Below are 16,384 nucleotides of genomic sequence, written 5' to 3'. Positions count from 1 at the left end.
TAATTTTAGTAAACTATTAGAAACAAAGCTTGACCTAATTAAAATCAGAAACCATGTTTTGTCTACTGCATAAACCAGAAATCGGATTTTGAAAGAACCAACATAAAATTTTCAACTGAAAAATGAGAAACAAGAGCACAGAAAAGATACAGGAAGAAACATTTAACACAAAGAACCAGTAAGACCCTCCAAAAAAGATGAAAATCCTGGAAAACAAGAAACAACAAATAAAAAATCATGGTCACATTCATATCAGGACACAAAATTAGAGTTCTGGACAAACTCTGACCACAATCACCTAAACACTCTCAGTATTAAAACCATCAGCTCCTCGTGTTTCTTTTTCCTTAAATGTCCCTGCGATCCCTGGTCAGATAATTCAGGAAGAGGTCTCCTTTAAAGTTGTTAGAGATTTCCTGGCTTGCAGCCACCTTGGCCCTTGACTTTTCTCACTTGAAGTTGAGTCTATTCATCTCTCCCTTCTATGTTTCTTTCCTCCATCAGTCAACCATTTTAAATCAAGGAAATATACAACATGTCCTTTATTAGTTGCTTCTTCCTCTATGACGTAACTTCCAAGTTTTCATCTTATCTCAAAGGTGATGAGTCCTGCTGTAATTATCTAAGTATTTTGATGAGCATCTAAAAATACTTTGATAATATCTTCTTAGTTTAGTTCCACTCAGTTCTTCCCTATCTCCTAAAATAACAACCCTGAAATGAGCCAGTTATGGGGGTCCTAAACCTACAGACTAGTAATGTTCCCCTGAAACCTCAGATGAAAACGATATCCCATTGTACACAATTGGATAGAGTAACAGGCAGGCCATGTGACACACTTTTACAGAAATGTGTTAAAAGTGGCAAGAATAAAGTTATAATTTTTAACTCCAATCCTGGGCTTTAAAACTTCAAAGACATAGTGAAAAGTATATGATTTACTGCACATACAGAATTTTACCGTAGGTTTCTAACATACTTTTCCATAGAAAGTACACTTTTGAAAGTATATGATTGTGCTGGCTTTTTAATACACGTACACTGCAGTACAAAATAGCAAACATTCTTGAAACAAGATGGTCTTCTTTCGCTATAATCTTCAGGAAACTTTAAGTTTCTCTGTTGCTGAAGTGACATCATCTTCATCACAAAATTGCCTCGACTACTTGAGCCCATGTTAAAATTTCCCTTCTATAATCAAAAGAGCCAACATTCTAGCACTAGGTTATAACTATGCAAGATTGTATGTTATTCTCGAATTGTTTTACATCTATGCTTTATCCCATTAAACAAATTCTAACTTCTCAAATGCAGGATAACCATACTTTTTCTTTACCTAGAACTTGGTACTATATAATGCTGCACAAGCCTACAGAAGACTTCATTTAAGAAAACAAATGTTACACACATTTGATTTCCAATGCTCTTTCTGAAGTGTTGTTTCTGCAGTTAGGACAACCCATTGAGTCCAGGTATTGACAAATAGAATCAAGTTTTGGAAAACCTAAGCAGAAACATCACATTTTAAAACAAGGGGGGGGGGGGCGGGGGGGCGAGAAGAAGAAGAAAAGAAGCAGAAGGAGAAGGAGGAGAAGAAGAACAAGAACAGAACAAGAAGAAAGAAAAGAGGCAAAACTAGATAATGATCTGGAAATTGCTTCCCTTCGCTAATAACCATAGCTGCCACTAACCACCTTCCCCATTCCCTTCGCGAATAACCATAGCTGCCACTAACCCCCCAACCCCCAATCACGCACACCAAATTAAAGAGGAGAAAGCCTGGATAATTCATACACAACATGCAAGAGCTAAATTATCTAGCTAACTACATGCTTTGTCCAAATCTTCCTGTTTGGAATATAAAAATTAAAAATATAAGAAGAAAGGAAACTAATATTTTGAAGTCTACTACCTGACAGGTCCATTACTAGCAACTTTGCATGTATTATATCATATATTATTATCCACATTTTGCCAAGACAATTGAGGCTCAGTGAGTTTGAATAGGTTATCTAAGGCCAAAATCTGGTTTTCTTTCCCCCACTACACTCAGCTAGAGTTTGGCTGTGTAGTCACTCATCAAGAAAACATTTATTGAGTGCTTATTACAAGCTAGTCACCACTCTAGGCCCTAGAAATACCAAAGTGTGTGAGGCTGAGCACGCCCTCTCACAGAACTTACATGCTAGTGATGAAAGATAGAAAACATATATCCAAAGAGCATAATTTTAGAGCTACAGTAATTTTCCAATATGATTTTTGTACAATGACAGTGGAATCTTTTAAAATATGATTAAATAGTTACAAAAATTAAACTGGGGGGCAGGGGGTTTAAAACCCACTGATAATTGGTAATACTGTGGCTCTATCGTCAATTACTGAGCCAGCCCATTGCATCTTTTAATAAATCAGAGGGAGGGGAAAGGAAGCAGAGCTTTAATGCTATTCAGAATTTATTTATAAAATAAAGTGACTATGTGAGATATCAGAATGGACAGCTCCACCAATGTTGGTTCTCAAACCCAAATTCCATCTTTTATCCATTATTCACTATGGTACTGCTGCATTGTTTGATGAGTTGATTTGTAAAAATCAACGGAGTGTTATAACTTGGCATATGCCCCTAGAACAAAGACAGAGAGGTTTCAACATCCACATCAGAAGTTTCCCCAGGCTGCACTTGGTATCCATTGGGCAATGGCATCCAGTCTCAGCAGACGGCCAGCAAAAATGTAGGACTTAGAAACTAGAGTGCTCAGCAGCTAGCCACCAGGCCCCAGTGCAGCAGTTGCATCACCCTCCACACTCCAAAAAGAAACTTCCCATCTCTTAAACTTGGAACATGTGCAAAATTCTAACAGTTTTGTTTTAAGCAATAAAGACTGGGTGTAACTTACCCTGCCTTCCCTCACCTATTTATATATGAGTATAAGTTGACTAAATTAGCTGTTAGCTATTTCTATAGCTGCCTCATGATATTTATAATGTGTTATGTAATTTGGGTTGGCCCATGCCACTAAGACTGTGAGAATTTGTGTTTGTAAATGACTTTGGAACTCCTAAGGAAGGCTGTTCAGGAGTGAATGGTCCTCTGCCTGGGTGGGAGGCAGTCTAGAGCCCAGCTGCTACGAGCAACACTTCATTCATAGGCTATACCTTCCTGACAAAGCATTCTTCACAAGTCTCTTTTTGTTCAGTAGAAGTTACTACCTGGGGAGTGGAGGCTCGTTTAGGTTCATCAGTGTATGCCTTCCATTTCCTCCTAGAACTGTCACCTTCCAGTTGCTACGGTCCTCAAAGAAGCCTCAGCCCCCTTCTAGAATCTTTCCCTCCCTTGCTTCAGAAAGGAGCAATGATCATCAGACGAGCCAACAACATCCACAAGACAAAAGTTTGCAGTAAACTTGCAGTTAGATACCAACCCTTGCCCCAAAGTCCTGCCACTTAACTAAGGTGAATTATTACTACACCCCACCGCCCTCCAAAACGTAAACAGCTAATTCCTACATAAGAATGAGTCCACCTTCTGTTGTTGGGGAGAAATCCTAAAATCTTTCCCCAGATTCTGGCCACCACCCAGCCCAACACCGGAGTCGTAGAGGACTATCCCGGGTCAGAAAGGGTCCGTGGCCCCTAAAACCCTGGGGGCGAGGGAACCCACTCTCCCAGGAAGCACACACCTGACACTGATCTTCTGGCGCGAGGGGAGAGAGGGCTGGAGCACCTAGTTCCTCCGGCCGGGGAGGAGACGGCCACCCCAGGAATCAGAGCCTCAGCCCTGGTACTCGCGGCGAGGTGCGCGTGGATGTCACTCGGGGCAGGCTGAGCCAGTGTAACCCAACGCGCCCGGCTTCGCCGCTCCCCCGCCCCCGCGGCCACTTCCTCCTCCCGCTCCTGCTCCTCCTCCCTCCCCGAGGGCTGGCCTGAGTGGCGCGGCCGCCACATCCAACCCGGATATTTCGGGCCCAGGCTTCGCGGGCCCAGCAGGGAAACGCGGAAGTGGAGGATGGAGCCAGGGCCGTGGGGTGGGGGAGGCAAGCACTGCGCACCAGCGGGCGGCGAGCTGGCGAGGTTGCCGCCGCCCAATGAACGTGCCTGAACCCAGACACGGGGACGTGAGGCCAGCCGGGTGGGGCCGCGGCGCGGCGGCTGCGATGGCCCTCGCCCAGGTGGCGGTTACTGCCCTGCGCCCTCGCCGTGCCGCACCCCAGACCCTCCGCTCCGCCTTGAGCAGGAAAGGCCGGGGGAAGATGGTGGAGGTGTCCCATTACGTCTGCCCTCCACCACGCGAGACACTCGTCCGCTTGCAGGCCGGCGGGGCTGGCTTACCTGCTTTCTTGTCACCCGCCCACGAATCTGGCTTCCCCCACTTGCCGGGCAGGCTTCCCTGGGCCTACAAACGCGTCTAGGAGGCGGGCGGACCCCTGGAATCCCGCCGTCAGAGCCCAGAGCCCTCGCCCGGGCTCCCCCCGCGCGCTCTGCAGGCGCGCCCGGCCTCCTGACTCCCCGCCCGAATGTCAGCGCGGGGACCCGTAGGGAAGACTAAGCCAAAGCCCCAGGGGTTGGGATGCTAAGCACAGGCTCCTGAGGCCCAGCCTCGTACAGGTGGGGGGAGGCAGAGAATCCCGCAGCACAGCAGCAGGCTTCCCAGTTGCACCCCCCAAAACTGACCCTGCCCACTGAGCATGCCCAGCTCGCTTGTTGGAACTACAAGTGCTAAACCAACCCAAGCGGACCCAAGGGAGGTGCAGATGTGGTTCAAAGGGACCCCATTTCTTTAAGACCTTTCCTCCGAAGACCTCTGGGCACTTTAAAAATAACCTTTCTACCATGGTATTGGAAAATAACCAGAGGAGTGTTGGAAAGGCCTTCCAAAGGAAGGCAGCCAAATAAATTTGAATCCAAATCGCAGTAGTGTTTTTTTCCAATTATTTATTAAGTCACTTACTAGTTTCTTTAAATACTGCAGAATTATTAAAATTGACCCAGAGGAATTGGATCCCAAACTCCTACGACAGTAACTTCAGGAAACCAGCCCATCCAGTGGTAGTGTATCCAGAAGAACAGTGGTTGTCAGCCTTGGCTCGTGAAGGGGTTCAGAACAGGCCTCCCCAAGATGTACTACTTTGGCATGTGGGTTATTTTGAGCTGAGATAATGGAGACCCTGGGGAGGGGGGGGGGCGGGGGAGGGGAGTCCTGCAGAAACTTTTACCTCTCCCTTAAAGAATCTAGATTGGAATCTTGCAGATAATAAGAGTTATCACCAGAAACAACTTTTTATGACTTATCAGAACCTCAGCCCTGGTATTCCCTGCAAGGCAGCTAAAATATCTAATTACTAAACACATGCTCTTCTTATTGTCCTGTGAATGACCTTCCTCTGCTCTGAAGCCCCAAGGGCCTGATCTCATTTTAGCTCAGAATTCCATATATACTTCATTTTTCCTTTCTGTCTCTGAACTCCTCATGTATGTGGTGTTCCTGTAGTGATACAGGGATCTGGTCCCCCAAATGATACAAGATTCTGGTATCTGGTACCCAGAGATCTTGGTCTCACGTACCCAAAGAATGAGAATGCAGACTCGGAAGGAAAGGTAAAGGAGCAAAGATTTTTGTTAAAGTGAAAGTACAGCTCTCTTAAGAGAAGGGGTACCTGAAACTGGAATGCCCACTGGCTAAGGCAAAAACTCTTATACTTTCTCTAGCATGCTGGGGAAGAGAGTTGGCACCTTCTGATGGATTTTGTCTGTCAAATTCGCTCTGTTTGTCCAGACTGAAGGGATTTACAAAATAACCCATTTATCCCCAGAGCACAATTACATTGTTGCCCTGGAGCGAATGAGTCATTTCAGAACCTGGAGTTCCAAGATACGGTTGCCTTTGTTTGTTCTACCTGGGACTTCCCAGTTTACCTAACAACAGGCTAGCTATCCTGTCTCAATAGGCATGTATGTAATTAAATTTGGTTATTTTTCTCGTTAATCTGTCTCATGCTGATTGGGATTGGATTATTAGACCAGCTGGAAGAACCTAGAAGGTTAGAGGAAAGTTTGTTCCTCCCCCACGATACACATTAGAATGGGAGAAGAGGTTATAAAATGACTGATACCAGGTTCCCATTCCCCCACTAATTAGATCAGTCTGGATGGAACATGGAAATCCTTATATTATAAAACTGATTCTCAAAGGGTCGCCTTGGGAGCCAGCAGCCAATAGCATCACCTGAGAACTTGACAGAAAAGCAAATTTGGCTTCACTCTACACTAATTCCTAAACTCACGCTGGGACTTAGCGATCTTATTTAATAAGTCCTTCAGGTGATTCTGATGCACACTAAAGCTTGAGAAAACTGGTTCAAAGCTCCCCCAGGTGACTAATGTAAGCAGCCAGGGTTGAGAACCCCTGTAATAGACCAATACTTTTATACATTATCAAATCCCAAACATTTATCTGGAAGAGCAACATGTCACACAGAAGAATGTAGTTGAATCGAGGTGCCAGGCCTGGATTTCTTTTTCCCTAATTCTCCCAGAACAGTTCAGTGCTTGGAAAATGGAAACCATCTGTTATTCACTTTGGTGCCTAGCCTGTAATGTAATAGATGTTTGATAAGTGTTTAATGATTTGAAATGAATGCTTGGGTGAATGATTAGTTGCAGGCCTTATTATATCTACTGTTTATTTTCCCCAAAAGTCCCAGTCACTTTGCCAGCTAACAAGCCAGCCAGGGATTCAGTTGTCATCAATAACCTATGACTATCCATGATGGTCTAACCCAAGTCACACCCCGATGGACTAGGACATGGGAGGAAGCAGAAATTTTTGAGGAGGTGAAAAATGTCAATAGCATTGGACATGATTTCTCTTGCCAAAGTTGGAGCCCAAAACAACCAAAGGAAAGCAGGACATTAGAATTCAGGAAAATCACTAAAGGAAAAAGGTGTGTATAGGAGAGGGTAAGGGAGGAGAGATAAGGAAGTTTAATACTATCAGCAGTTTACTCTGGATCTTCTTTTTCTAAACAACCCCACCTCCACCCTCCACTTCCCCCTGCTATACACACACCTTGAAACTATCTCAAGTACAGCCTTGAAAAAAATGTTAAAAATAGGAAAGTGTTGTAAAATAGTTGCTTCCATTCACTGCATGAAAACATAGCTGACTTGTGATTATTCAGCATAATTAGACATCCATTTTTGTTCAAGGCAAAAGTGCTAAAAAAATTTTTTTGATTTAATTTTTAAAGATGAACATGAGCTAGTTTCAAAACACAAAAGTTTATACCTCTGCTTCAAGACCCTCAGAAACTTACAAAATCAAAACCCATTCTCTATTTACTTCATCAGTATTTTCTAGAGGGAATAAAATATAAAAATAATGTTTTCCTTTTACATACATTTCCTTATACATAATGCTTTAAAATTTAGGATATTATTTATGAGTACCTAAAGTAGCTTTCTACCTCTCTATCTCTGCCCCTGTCACTTGCTTGTTCTGACAAGAATTCCACTAAAAGAGTTCGGTTACTGACTGGGGTATCTAACAGGAGCATAATTTTTCATATGCCTAGGCAATTTCTTTCATTTTTAAGGTAATGTTGTGGGGAGAAGGAGAATAATCATTAATTTTGGAACTACTGTGCAGAATTACACTGTGGATCACACTAGATCCACAAACTATATTAAAAACCTTTCCTATATACACATACACTGCTACAGCTTCTTTTTGCTCACGGAATTAAAACAAAACCAAACAAACAGGTTGAAGGCTAAAAATGAGGAAAACTGAGTGAGGTTGTAGGAGGGGAAGCACTTACCATAACCCAATTTAAAAACTTGTAATTATTTCAGCAGAAGCAATCTGCTGAAGACCAGTACCTCAGGGAAGTTAGAGTCTTAAGTGCTTCTCCTTGTCATCATAAGCATGATTCAGCATTTGGAATGAAACTATGTTTACTGTCTTTCAGATTGAGAGTGTCAAATATCTTTGGTGCCACCTAACACTTTTCTCATCTGCCTAACAAAACTTCAGGACTGCCATGGGTTTTTAGCCTCACATGGCCACCAAAATCTAAAAAGCTTTCTTCTTTCCATTTTACCAAAGCATAAGTTTAATTTATCTTGCTTTTGTAGTGTTGTCAGATGAACTTAAGTTATCTTCTATACTCGAGTGTAACAATATGACTGCGTTCTTCCTTTCCCGAGCATAGAGGGTAGGTACCTGCTACTGAGATACCTGAAACCCAGCTGCTGGGGGTGAAATTGCCCCAACATGGAGGAACCTTCCACTGGTGATTCTACCAAGCACCTTTTATAACCATCTGCCACATGCCAAGAGCCAACTGCTTTAGGTCCTGCCCATTTCTAGGGTGTCGACATAAAATGTCGAAACCTGTAGAGAATTTTTATAAAAATTTGTTTGAGCCAAACAGAGGACATGCCGAGAAGCAAGATCTCAACAGACTGAGAAAATGCTTCTTAGAAAGGCAGCTGCGGCTTCATTTATTCATTTGGAATTAAGGAGGGAACATAAGGAAGATGACACGAAGGTAGGAGAAAGCAAGACAGTGATTGGATTACATGATAGTTGACAAGTTTATGTACTCTCTTGAGACTGGTTTCCCTTCTGAGGGGTCTGAAAAGAGGCATTTCAAAGGTGTGTTAACCTAGATGCACAGAAACAATGGACAGGGCTTGCTCAGAGCAAAGATAAGCCTTTCACTAAAAGTATATGCCTAGGATGCAACTACAGACCATCATCTGCCCAGTTAGAAATGTATGATCAGATCACCCTGTTGTTACTTTCCATAGAATCCCTTTTTGGTCCACAAGAGAGAAACAAATTTTCCCCAAGTGCTCATTAGTCACCAAAACTCATTATAAAATGTATGTAATGTAAGGATTGAAAGGCGCTGTAAATGTTATTAATGCCCACATTTTTGTTTTACAACTGATGAAATCAAGGCCCAGACGTATTAAGTATCTTATCTAAGGTTATTTAGTTAGCTAAACATATAGTCAAGACTGAAATGAGAAACTGCTTGGTAAAGAGAGCAGTGTGTGGGCGTCAAATCCATCCTCTTTCTAAGTTCTTTAACCTGGACCTGGTTCTCCAGCCTCCCTAAGCCTCAGTTTCCTCCCTGGTGAGGATGCTAATAGTGAACATTCACATAGTGTTTAGTCTGCCAGGCACTAGTTTTAACAAGGCACATGTAATCTTTACCCTCAGAGTAACTCTGTGAGTTTTTTTTTTTTTGGGGGGGGTTGTTTTGTTTTTACAAATGGGTAAATTGAGGTTCAAAATTGTTGAAGAACATACTTAAGGTAACACAACTAGCAAATGACCAAACTAGGATTGAATGGGATAATATTGTATCATCAATGTCAATTTCTTTCGCTATATCCCAGACATCCTGACTCTTGGTTCAATATTGAGCCAAGACACCTTTGTTCGGAGCTCTAATTGCTGTGTGTGTTCACATATTTCTTACGTTATATATTTTTACTCGGGTGTATTTTAGTAGTTTACATTATTTAAGTACTATATGCACCTATAATCTCACTTGTTGTTAACAATAGATGTGAACACTAAGAAGATAGCCAGAAATGAAACAAAGACTACAAGTTTACTACTTACAAAGAAAAAAGATTAATATAGAGTTTATAAAAAATTTACAGTGCTATCCAGGAAAAAATCCTTGAACAGGAGCGGACCAGTGACTTTTGGGTCTTTGAGATTAGAACAGCTCATTTAGTAGGCCCTCACCTACTTGTTACTTGAATTCTTAAAAGCAAAATTATAGATGTCTAAAAATAGCCAAGGAAATCTTCCCACGTCAGTGATTCTCAAAGAGTTAGGATCAAGAATGAGGTGAAAATATATGATCCTTGAAAAGATGAAATAAAAATACTAAATATATTTTAATGGGTACTTTAAATTTTATTTCTGCTTTATAAGAATCTGTGGAAGTATTTTTAAAATAAATTTTTAAAGCGTCAATATAAAGTGGCACCAAGAAACTCACTTAGATTTAAAGGTCTTGAGGGTAAAGGAAATGTGAACTTTTTCCTTAGGCAGGCATCTACTTTGTTCGTAAGACAGGGTAGCACTGAAAACAAGCTTCAGCAAATGTTGATGATGTCAGTTGAATAATGTTGTCTCTGGAACATAGCCTCCTGTTTAATAGCAGCAGGAAGGTTGTGGGTAAGCAGAAATGTCCCAAGAAACTCATGCAGAGAACATGAATAAGTATTAGGTTCTGAGGTGGGAACCAAAGCAAAATGGAGAAATTGGGTTCTTCAGAGTAAATCTGGTTATGATTCAGTAAAAGAGGCAACTGAGCCAAGGGTAAACAGTCTGAGAAACTGGAGATTTGTTCAGTTCCACATCAGGACACCTGTTATATAACCTGGAGATGGCTTGAATCTCAGCAGTAAATGCTTAAAATAAACTTGACCCCTGTTTGTAATGTTCTAATATGATTTTTTTAAATAAATGAATCTGAATCACGAAACTAGAAAAATAGCAATGGACAAGGGTTATGTCTGTGCATGATTCGCTTTAAAATGAGAATGTTGTGTTTTAATTCAGCAGCCTTGAAACATGCAGGCATTGACCTAATTTCTTCCAAGCCAAAAGGAAGACACTTTACACACAGGGCACATAAGCCAGAGAGTAACAGGTGCTGTTTCCTCAGCAAATACTTTGGCCTCAAAAGCAAATCTCCTTCATTCCTCCTCTATCAGCAAAAGCATCCTGTAAAGCCAAAAAATGAACAACAGAAATGTAGACACTCTTTGACAGTTATCTTTGAGTTACATATTGAAGTTTATTTTCCAAATAACTCTTTCAGGGGGTGTAATAAAACAAAAGGAGAAAATTTCTCTTTGATCAAACTTCCATCAAGGAGAAATTTAACAATTTAACGGAAAGTATATATTTTAATATTCTCTAGACCACACTGTAAATAATCTCCTTTCCTTCCTGCCTAACTCTGAGCCCTAGCCAAGTTTCTGAGAACTGTGACAACTTGATATGTGATAAGAAGCGAGAAACTGGTGTCAGGGCATCTAAAAATATTTTTTTTTGCTAGTAAGAGTGCAGTAATGTGAGTTCTAAAAATACGTTTCAATAGTCAAGTATGGAGGAAGGCAGCTTTTCCTGAGCATGTGCTCTTCACTCCCAACCTGATCCTCCTCAGGTTTGGGGCTAGTTCTATACTCACAAAGATGGCTTTCCGAAAGTGGGTCTCAAAGACAGCAGGGTGAAATTCCAGCTTTTCTATCATTATGCTCACTCTCGACACAACTTACGTACGTTCCTGATCGTAGGCTAGATGAAAGGCAAATTGTCCCTAGACTTATGGAGCTACAGCAAAGACTCAAAAGCTATCCTGTGGTATCCTGAAGAGTAGCCTCCCTGGCACCAGTGAATGTCACCTTATGTGGAGGAGGAAACGAGGAAGGAGGAGTGAAGTACTTTGCAGATGTGATTAAATTAAGGACCTTGAGATGGAGAGGTTATCCTGATAGAACCTAAATGAATCACATGGATCCTTGTAAGAGAGAAGTAATAGAGGGATTTCACACAGACAGATAGTAGAAGGCAATGTGACCGTGGACACAGAGAGTCTAATAATAGAGACACGAGCCAACATATGCCAGTGGCCACCAGAAGCTGGAAGAAGAAAGGAATGGATTCTCCCCTAGATTCCCTGGAGGGCGTGAGGCCCTGCTCACCCCTGATTTTAGACTTCTGGCATGCAGAACTGTGGAAGAATATATTTCTGTTGAATATATTTCTGAAGACTATATGACTACTTTGTAGTAATTTGTTACAGCAGCAATAGGAACCTGATACATCTTCTTACATATACTTCCCTTTGGCACTGATGCCAACCTGTCTTTGTAGAGCTAGCCCTTCAGGACGTTATCGGCATCTGCAGGGTATTTTTCACTCAAGATGCCAAAGCAATTTACAACCATGTAAATGGGCTCAGTTTTCTACCTCGTGGGACATTCAAGCAATATCAGAACCTTCTAAAATTTGCAAGATGCTTGGATCATTTTATTTTATTTTATTCTATTTTATTTTAACTTTCTAATAAGTAAAGAAATGCCAAAACAGGGTTGAAAAAAATTATAGTGTAAGTTAAATACTACAATTAGCCAACTAATGTTTAGCAGAAGGAATACCATTCATACAGCTTCAATTAGAGTTAAGAGCAAAATTTTGAATTTGGGGTCTGTGGTAGACAGACTGCTGGACCACTCCCCCCACCCCCCACACCCCACCCTCAGATCTTCCTTCAAGCAGAACTCATTTTGTCAACTGCTGGAAACATCTTCAGCAAGTGACATCCACATGCCAACGCCTTCAGTATGTCCCTCCACTACAGAGAGCTATGCCATTCAAGGTTATTCCTTGCCTGGACAAGTCCTTACTCTGTGATTGAGTGAAGCAGGGCTGTGTGTGCTCCCGAAGTATCTCAGGTGGTGAATGAGTTTTTCTTAGGCCTGCATCACAATTCTATTTCTCCCTCTGCCCAATTCTGCTTCTGTGCTCCCCTTTTCAGAAGAATACCTAATAATAACCCACATGTCATACTCTGTCTGCTTCTAGAAAACCCCACCTGTGACAGGACCCTTCACAAATGGGAGGCCCGGGTAACCAACACTCTTGAGTTTCACAGAATTTTAAATTCATTCTTTCTCCTTCTGATTTCTCCACTGGGATGGTACATTTCCGTCCAGTTGAAATAAAGAATCATTCCCTACAGCCAGGGCCCTCTGCCATCTGCTCTGCGTATCTTAGAGCACAAGACTTCTCTGATCCACATAGAGTTCAGGAGAATGGTTCCCGAAATTTTTTTTTCAGGTTTTTCTAACTGAGGTGTTCTTTAATCAATCAATGGATATTTGTTTAGCACCACCTATGTACCAGGTGCTATTCTATTGTTCTAAGGATACAGTGGTATATGCTCTTATCATAAAGCCCAAATTGTAGCATGTGATAGACTTTAGGTCAACATTTACATACACCTCTCAGGTAAGGTAAAATGAGTTGATTAAGCTAGGTGTAGAACAAATAAGGAATGGTGGGGTCTGTGACAAATTGAAGAGAGCATACCACATCCAAAGAGGTTAGGCCCACGACCTTAACCCAGTGACCAAACTTTGTGTTACCAACTAAAACAACAGGTATTACGTGCTTCCGTATGTGATGTAATATAAAGTCTGTACCATGACCTCTGAATTCTGTTTGACCCAAATATTTAATCTGAATTAATCAAGTCTTTAGATATTAATTCTTGTCCACAAGACAACTGACCACTCCAACAAGACAATGCCACAGAAGAAAAGAGGAGATGGGGAGAGCCTGATATAGTGTATAAAAGATAAATGTGACATAACCAAATGCAATGCATGTATTTTAATTGGATCCTGGCTTGAAAAGAAAATGAATGTAAAAGACATTTGGGCACAATGAGGAAATTGGAATACGGATTGAGTAAAGGGGACATTAGGGAATTACGATTGTTTGGGGAGTTTTTTGGGGTGTGATAGTAAGATGGCAGTTATGTAGGAAACTCCTTATTTCTTAAAATCTATTCTAAAGTATTTAATGATAAAGTAACATATCTACTTAAGATGGTTCAGCAAAAATATAAATGTATAGATATAGGTTTTTAATTTTATAATAATATAGCAAAATATTAACAATTATTGAATGTAGAGATAGGCGAAGAGATATTTTTTCTACTTTCCCATAAGCCTTAAGATTTTCATAATCAAAATCTTTAGAAAAGAATCAAAGGAGCAGCCTTTATGGAGCTCTTGTTCATTACTGTTGTGAGAGAATTAGACCTAGTATTACTAGATACTCTGAATGTTCAAAAGATCCTGGAAATCTTGAATTTGTATATAAACTGCTTTTTCCATTTAAGAAAATACTAGAATCAAATTTTTAAAAAAAAGTCTGCGCAGGCCTCTTACAATGCATTTGAATGCTGAAGCTGACCTCTAGGCTTCTAATTTACCATGCCCATTTGAGATCCTTTGCAGCTTAACCCTTTTTCTTACACCTTAGCTCTCTCAACCTCCGTCCCTGATTTTCTTCTTCCTCAAAGTGATATCTAGCTAACTTGGTCCTTTTCTCACTCTTGCTCTTCTTTTTTCCCAACTGGCCTCTGCCACTTTGCAGTTTTACTGAGCAATTGGCAGATAATGTGCGAATTAATCAGGCTATGGATTTCTCTGGAGTATCAGGTGATTTAGCAAACTGGGAATTGTTTAATAATTATCCCAGGGCACTAAACATTATCCTAATGACTTAAAACAGTTATTAAACCTCCCCACTTAAGATTATTAAATTGCAACATCTGTCTTCAGGAAGCATTTCTATTGCAGGTACTATTTGCAAAACATTTACAACTACTTTTAGTTATATCTCAGACCCCATGATAAGGTTATAGTTTTTCCTTATTAATGGCTGAAAACACTAGGCATGGAGTCCTAAAAGTAACTTGAGTCCTCTGTATGAGGAGGTGTTAGACCTCGGTAAGCTTCCTGGCTGACAGGCTGCTGCTTATCCAACTGTGCCGCGTTCTCTCCAGCTCTTGTTTGCTTTATTAGCTAATTACCAGGCTGCATATTCAACCCAGGTTCCAACTATATTAAGGGCTATTTACTAGCTAAAATCAATACCCTTTCGATTAGACACCTGGTGTGGCTTTTGGTAACTAAGCATTATTTGGGCTTCACTGCTTTTACTCCATCAGGGAGACTGGAAAGTGCTTTGTTTTGATTTTTTACACTTAGTGGCTACTGCTTTTAATGGTAGGAGATAAAGGGCATTGGAGACTCACTCTGCCATGGCAGAGACTAGGAACAAACACATAATATTTACTGCACAAGAAAAGGGGCAAAGAAATTAGCATGGCGACCAGTGATTTTACTATTTTAGTTTTTTCAAATATAGAAATCAATGTTTTTGGATATATGTTTGGTGTTCCAGGCACCACATTAGCCCTAAAAATACAAAGATGAATAAAATAGATTTTTCAACTTGGTCAAGTTGAAAGGAACAACATTAAAACAATAATTTCTGTAAAAGAGTGAGAAAACCAAAAAGTTGATGTAGAAGTGGGTTTCGACATGACATGGCAAAGGGAATGATTCATTCTTTTTAGAGAGAAAAATGCCGAGAAGGCCTTTTTGTTGTTGACAGTGGTAAAATGAACTCCAAAGACCCATTGTAATGTATGTATTTTATTACAGAAATAATCCATTTTCATTTTGGAAACATGAAAATACATAGACAAAAAAGAGAAAAATATCCCTATAATCCCACCACTCAAATCACAATTAACCACTGTTAACTTGCTGTAAACATCATAAGAATGTTTTCTTTGATATACATGCACAACTACTTAAAATAATAAAAACCAAAAAATGTGCGAAGACATGGGCTTTGAACCAGATCTTTCAAAACCAGGTCTTGCCACTTACTATATTCATGACTTCAGGCAACCTGGGTAATCTCTCTGAGCATCAGTTTTCTCATCTATGCTATGAGGTCTGACAATTAAGTTCGCGAACTCATCCTAGAAAAAGTGCTACATACATCATTCCTGGATATCACTACAGTCACCTTTGAAGTACTCCCCTTGGGAAACTATGCACTGATGCCAGCTCCTAGTCCACACTTCAAAGCAAATTTGGAACTCTTTTTCTGGAATGGCCATCAGAGCTGTCATCATATTTCCCTTGATGTCCTGAATGTCATCAAAATGTCTTCCTTTCAATATTTCCTTTATCTTTGGGTAAAGAAAGAAGTCATTGGGGGCCAGATCTGATGAGTAGAGAAGGTATTCCAATACAGTTTTTTGTTTACTGGCTAAAAACTCCCTCACAGACGGTGCCTTGTGAGCTGGTGCATTGTCGTGATACAAGAGCCATGAATTGTTGGTGAAAAGTTTAGGTCATCTGACTTTTCCATGCAGCATTTTCAGCACTTCAAAATAACAAACTTAGTTAACTGTTTGTCCAATTGGTACAAATTCATAATGAAGAATCCCTCTAATATCAAAAAAGGTTAGCAATATCGTTGCAACAAGTTCATGAACTTAATTGTCAGAACTCGTATGTGGGTAATGGTATCTATTTTAGTGAAATGTTGTAAAGATGATTGAACATGGCACCTTGAGCTGAGCTGCCACTGAGCTCCCGGATGGCTCAGTTGGTTGGAGCACGTCCTCTCAACCACAAGGTTGCCAGTTTGACTCCTGCAAGGGATGGTGGGCTGTGCCCCCTGCAACTAGCAACGGCAACTGGATCTGGAGCTGAGCTGTGCCCTCCACAACTAAGACTGAAAGGAAAATAA

General features: G+C 40.9%; 1 protein-coding gene across 2 annotated transcripts in view; it reads right to left on the bottom strand.

Moving 5' to 3' along the window:
- The window catches only part of GPD2 (glycerol-3-phosphate dehydrogenase 2), a 134,667-nt gene extending 129,999 nt beyond the window's left edge, over nt 1–4,668 (bottom strand). Inside the window, exon 1 of one of the 2 annotated variants that reach the window (XM_019727175.3) lies at nt 4,330–4,668. The gene's annotated coding sequence lies outside the window, so the exon portion shown is untranslated. Of the gene's footprint in view, nt 1–3,680; nt 4,108–4,329 lie in introns of those variants that run through there. The other variant, XM_019727174.3, reaches the window with a different exon arrangement.
- Nucleotides 4,669–16,384: the final 11,716 nt, after the last annotated feature.

This window comes from Rhinolophus sinicus, chromosome 17, assembly GCF_057876585.1.
Source record: "Rhinolophus sinicus isolate RSI-liver-muscle chromosome 17, RSI-T2T, whole genome shotgun sequence".
NCBI classification, from domain to species: Eukaryota; Metazoa; Chordata; class Mammalia; order Chiroptera; family Rhinolophidae; genus Rhinolophus; species Rhinolophus sinicus.
The sequence above is the reverse complement of the archived record's forward strand: the minus strand, read 5'-3'. Positions and strand labels throughout refer to the sequence as shown.